Source organism: Pyrgilauda ruficollis, unplaced genomic scaffold, assembly GCF_017590135.1.
Source record: "Pyrgilauda ruficollis isolate IOZ18807 unplaced genomic scaffold, ASM1759013v1 scaffold16, whole genome shotgun sequence".
Lineage (NCBI taxonomy): Eukaryota > Metazoa > Chordata > Aves > Passeriformes > Passeridae > Pyrgilauda > Pyrgilauda ruficollis.
In genome coordinates, this window is record NW_024514764.1 from 13,417,819 (window position 1) to 13,423,869 (window position 6,051).

Here is a 6,051-nt window from a genome sequence, read left to right on the forward strand (position 1 = left end):
GCCCCCACTGCATTTTTGTGGAGAGCAGCTGGCAGAGGCAGAGAGCTGTCTGTGCCCACCGTGCCAGCCAGGCCCTCAGCACTGAGCCTGTGCCAGCCGTAGCGCCGCTGATCTTCACGGAGCCTGGAGGCAGCCGGGCAGCACCCGGAAAACCGGGCCAATGAATATTGCAGTGGCAGCAAGGCCGGCTTCCCAAGGGCCCGCCGCACCCACCATCCATTATTCAACGCATTTCCCTCTATAAATATGGAAGTGAATTATTGATGGGGGCTCAGCCCCCTCCCCCTGCCCAGCTGGGGCCTGGCGCAGGGCCCTGCCCCACTGCTGCCTGCCCTGCCTGCACCCAGCGTGCCAATGCCAAGCCAAACCCTGCCAAAAAGCTGATCCTGGCAACCCCTGGGGGCACAAGGAGGTGAAGCACGGGAATGCAGCTTGCAGTGCATGGAGCAGGGCACAGGGAGCTGCCCCTGAAGGCCCAAGGGGTAGTTGGCACATCCATCCACCAGCGACAGGAGCTGAGGACCTTCTTGCCTGCCAGCTCTTCCCAGACCAAGATTAAAGCAAGGGAATTATTATAGCTGCTTGATTTGGGATGGAGAAAGTCAAGCCCTGATGGGGGAGGCACCGAGGGAAGAGCATTCTGCTCATGGCCAAGCTGCGTGGTCCCCGAGCCTGGAAGCAGGATGCAGCCTAGACCCCCTGCTGCCCATCCCTTTCACTCCCACAGCATCCCTGACCTCATCCAACTCTCCTGGAGCAGGCAGGGAGGGCGCAGCCACCCAAAAGAGAGTCAGAAGCGCAGTGAGGTGCCGGCGGCCCATCAGGAGAGCCCGCGGGATGCACGGCACACAGCATCTCCCGAGGACACCGTTCTGGCACAGCGGGGCCGTGGCGCGGGGCCGTGGGCGCTGCCGCAGCCTCTCCGGGCTGCGAGCAGAGGTGCCGGCAGACAGCCCGGCTCGGTGGCAGCGTCCCGCCGAGATGCAGCCTCCGGGGACGAGCCCAGCCCTGTGCAGACAGTCTGGCGCCGCTCCCGGCTTGGATGCAGCCGCTGCTGCCTCCGCTCACGCTGCCCGACAGCGGAGCTGGGCCGCCGATGCTTGGACATGTGTTAAATTCGCTTGAAAGCAGGAGAAGGGGAGGGGAGAGAAGAGAGAAACTTGAAACCAGCGGCTCGCTGCTTGGCCGCAGTTAGGGCAGTAAACAGAACGTGCAGCGGGGTGTCTCTGGCCACGGAGCACCGATCCAAAGAGATAATGACCAGGTGGTGCGGAGGAGCTGTCGCTGCGGCACCGAGCCCGCAGCCAGAGCCGCTGGGCACGCTGGCCGGCCCCGGGGAGAGGGCAGGTGGTGGCAGAGGGGCAGCCCAGGGCCTCGGGAGCCCAAGGGGACAGTCACAGCAGGAGACAGATGCTGACAAGTCGCCGGACTCACGGCAGCCAGTACGAGGTTTTGGCACAGCATCCAACCTGCTCGGAGCTCGGCTGGTCCCCGAGGCCGAGCTCAGGGGGCTCAGGGGCCTCAGGGGGTCCAGCAGCTTTCCTTGGAAAGCTGAGCCAGGCCCCCTGCCCAGGGCGCTGAGGCTGCCTGAACAGAGCACAGCAATCCCGAACCTTGAGTGAGCTGGAAGTCACTGCAAATAGAAAGATGACCAGGGATTCGAGCCTCTGGGCACAGGAGGATCTTGGCAGCAGTGGGGGGAAGACAGGCAGGCATTTCTCTCTGGGCAGATGAGCAGGGAAGAATTTGGGTGCTCCTACCACCCCCAGGCACTGAACTGTGCTTGAGAAAGTGTGGAGAAGATGGGCTGGGAGCACGGGCTGGGAGGCACGGGCTGGCAGCTGCTGTCTCTGGCACCAAGGGGCAGTGCTGGCATCTGCCCTCCTGTGCCATGGGAGAGCCCCGGGCTGCAGCCAGGCAGCCCCGCAGCTCCTTCAGCCCAGGACTGAGGTCACATTGCTCTGATGCCCAAAGTGACTCTCCCACAACCCCTGGGGGTCACAGCTGCTGAGTGCAGGACACCCAGGACCCACCCTGCACCTCCCCAGGCACTCCCAGCTCTGAGACAGCAGATGGACAGACAAACCCAAAGCTGTCTGCCTTGGAGGTGTCAGCACAGACCCTCCCAGATGTTCCAGCAGTTCTATGGACACCTCCACATGCTTTTTGGCCACTTCAAAGCAACAGGAGAGCAGAGATTTCTCCCTTTCCCTTCTCCCTGTCATCTCAGTGTTTGCAGATTGCATGACTGGGCCAAGCACATCATCATCATCAGGACTGTTCAGCACTTGGTGCAACCATCCTTGCTGTGGGGTCCCACAGGAAGAGCCCAGATTTGCAGCCCCCCTCTGTCTCAGCCCCCCTTTGTTGTCTCACGGGGAAGCATCTCCCAGCAGTGGAGTGCCAGCTCCAGCCCAGTGAGAGAAAACCTGACAAAAGCAGAGGTCAAAGCCCTCCAGTTTCCCGAATCCACTCCAGGGTGCACATTTGTCAGGATACGTCACTGGCAGAGAGGTTTGGAGGGGTTTGTCACCCACGGGAAGTGATGATGCACTGCTGGGGGGGCGGATTTGACGCAGGGAGAGAGAAGAAAGCCGGGGTCTGAGATCCTTCACCACAAACACTGCACAGACAATGAGGATGCTGGGATGAACGGGATGGAAACTGCCAGGAAAACAGAGCTTGCCCAACCTGTTGGCAAGTTTGCTATCTGCACGTGGTGGTGGAGAGGGATGAGGGCCTTGAGACACGAGCAGGGCCACCAGCCACTCTGTGAGTGCATTGCCTTGGAGATCCCTGGCTCCTGGATCAGTTATCCTGCTGCAGCAGGGATCGGGCTGAGCTCTGGGACAGCCGGGCTTGCCGCCGGACCGGAGGCCAAGGGACATCCCGGACTGGCCTGCGTGGGAGCCCGCGGGACCGCGGCCGTGCTGGGTCAGCACCGCGGACAGCGATCCCGGTCAGCACCGCGGACAGCGATCCCGGTCACCGGCCCCGGTCAGCACCGTGGACAGCGGTTCCAGCCAGCACCGAGGACAGCGGCCCCGGTCAGCACCGCGGACAGCGGCGCCCCGCAAGGACCCCGCGCTCGAGTCCCCGCCAGCATCCGGCCCTGTCGCGCCTGGCCCTGGGAGGATCCATCCCTGCCGCACCGGCTGCTTGCAAGGGATCCTACATCACCCCTCCAGGGCCCTGCGAAGATCCAGTATTGCTCCAACAGATCCTTGTGAGAGATACTACTATAACCCAGCAGGCACATCTGCTGCTGCCCCAGCAGATCCCAGAGAGAATCCATGACTGCCCCACAAACTCCCCGTGAGACCCTGCTGTCACCCACCGCGTCCCTGCAGCCCTGCTGCTGCCCCCAGCCCGCCTCGGAGCCTTGGTATCGCCCTGCCAGGACCCAGGGCTGCTGCCAAAGGGTTTCAGGTGGCAGAGCCGCGGGGAGCGAGCAGCCATCGCTGCCTGCTCACACTCACACACCCACGGGGTGTACACACACACGGGCCCGCGCAGCCCCGGGGAGGGGGTGCCTTGGCACAAGCCCGGCACACACTCACACAGCCAGGGGATGTACACACACACACACACACATACACACACACACACTCACTCACTCACACTCACACTCACACAGCCAGGGGATGTACACACATACACACACACACACATACACACACACACACACACACACACACACACACACACACACACCACACACACACACACACACACACACACTCACACTCACACAGCACAGCCGGGGCCGCCGCGTGCACGCGCGTTCCCGGGGTTGCATCAGCTGAATTCATTAGCCCGTCTATTTTTACTAATGCAGCAAATCAAGTTGCTCTACAGGCGGAGAAAACACACCCGACGCGGAGTGCTGTGGCGGAGCACTCAGCCGAGGCTTTTGTCCGCACTCCTGAGGCGATGAGCTTCCCGAGGCTGCCCCGGCTCGGCCCCGGCCAGCAGCGAGGCCAGGCCTGGGGCTGGAGCTGCCGCCCGAGCACATGGCAGCGATAAAGACTTCCCCCTGCAGAGCTCGGCGGCGTGCGGCTGCCTCCGGCTCCGCTCCCGTGCTGGGAGCAGGGTGCCAGCACCCAGCCCCGGGGCTGGGTCTCTTCAGAGGGCTGGGGTCACCCCAGCAATGCAGAGCAGCCGCTGAAGACTCGGGAGCTCCCCCGGAGGTGGAGGGGCAGTGGCTGTGTTTGGCAGGGAGATGCTGTACCCGTGTGTGTGTGTGTGTGCACAGGTGGGTTTGTGCTCCAGCCTCGGCACTCGCACAGGTGAGCTGGGACAGAGGCTCGAGCACAGCTCCAAACTCAGTGCTACCTTTTCCTTGCTGCACAACCCAGGAATTCAGGGTAGGGGGAGGGCCTTGCCTCTCCACCTGGCCCTGGAGACCTGCTGTTTGTGTGATGGGAGCTGGGAAACCCTCATGGGGCTGCCCTGATAGCTTCTGGGGAGACCTAAGGGCTGAGAGCAGCTTTCCTGCTCCCTTGATGGCTCCCAATGGTGCCAAGGTGCTCATCCCACCTTGCAGTGGACAAAGAGGCTTAGGAGGGGCTGGGAAATGACTGGTTTGAGTCCCACAGCTGGGGGCTGCTGCTCTCAGTGCCAGCCAGGCTGGTGAATCCAGCTGGGTCTTGCAGCTCACTGCCAAGCAGAGGAGCTGTCACAGTAGGAACCCCCAGTACTGCAATCTCTCAGGTCCCACAGCCTGCCCAAAGGTCAGGCTCAGGCTTTGCAGGGTCAGTCCCATCCCCAGGGAGCTAGGAAGAGCTGGCTGAGGTGCCAGCACCAAGCTCTGCTCAGGTCCCCAACACTTTGGGCTTTGCTGAGAGAACAGCTCCTGTCTGGGGGCACTGGGAGATGCAGCTCCTGTCCCCCAGCCCTCAGCGTGGGGGAGGCAGAGCTCCAGCCCCAAGCCTGGCCAAGAAAAACTTCCTCCCAACAGGGCTCCCTCAGACCACCAAGCCCTTCCTGCAGCAGCTTTCAGTTTCTCTGCTAAACCCCCTTCTCCCAGAGAGAGCAACTTCTGACCTCTCTCCTTTTCCCAGGCAGCTCCCTGCCCCCTTGGGAGGAATCCCCCACCCAAAAGGAGCACAGGAGGGACAGACTGAGGGCAGAGCAGGACCCCTGCTCCCTTCCCCTCCTCTGGAGATTTTCATTCTCACACCATGGAAGGATGCTCGTGCTTAAGCCAAGCTTCTCCCTGCTCCCCCATCCCCCCTGACCGAGGCAAGGAAAAGAGCTCCTCGTGTGCTGGATCCTGCCCAGCCTGGCCCCCTCTCACTACAAGCCCAGCCAGAGCCCAGTGACAGCTCCCAGCGCGTCCCAGCCCTTCCCTCTGCCCCTCCTGGGCCCAGGAAGGGGTGAAATGCAAGATCCCCTGAGGAGCCAGGAGAGCTGTCTGTCTCCAAGCACAGGATGTGGATGTGCTCCTCAGGTCCTGCTGGGACTTGTGCCTGCCCAAACCCTTCATCCTTCCAGACACGGTGACAGCCACACAAGCACTGGTGGCCCTTTTCTGGCTGGGACCTGGGGTTGGGGTCAAGCAGGGGCCCTTGGCACGGGGCTGGTGGACACCAGGGCAGGCAGTGTCCAGCCATGGCACTCCTTGGTTCGGTGGGCTGTGGGTGCTGAATGTCAGCACGGGCTCCAAAAGCCATCGGGCACCATCCTGGTCCTGCTCTCAGCACAAGCCCCTGGCATCCTGCTTCCCCTGTCCAAGAGCTGGGCATGGATCACCCCTCCAGCAGGGAGAAGCCCTGCAGAAACAGGTCCTGCTGAACTGTGCCCTCCCCAAACACTCTCCTCTTCATCCCTGAGCTCCTCCCGTGAGCCACCAGCCCTGGAGCACCCAGCACACGTGGCTGGTCCCCGTGGCAGGTGGGCAGAGGTTGGGAGGGGGTGGGCTGCTGCCAAGGAGCTCTGCTCGCTGCACACCCAGCGCTGCTCCCTCCCACACCAGCAGCACCCACTCGCCTCCCAAATTCCCTCTCCCCTCTCCGGGTGCGGCTCCTCCTGCACAGGCACTGCTGGGAG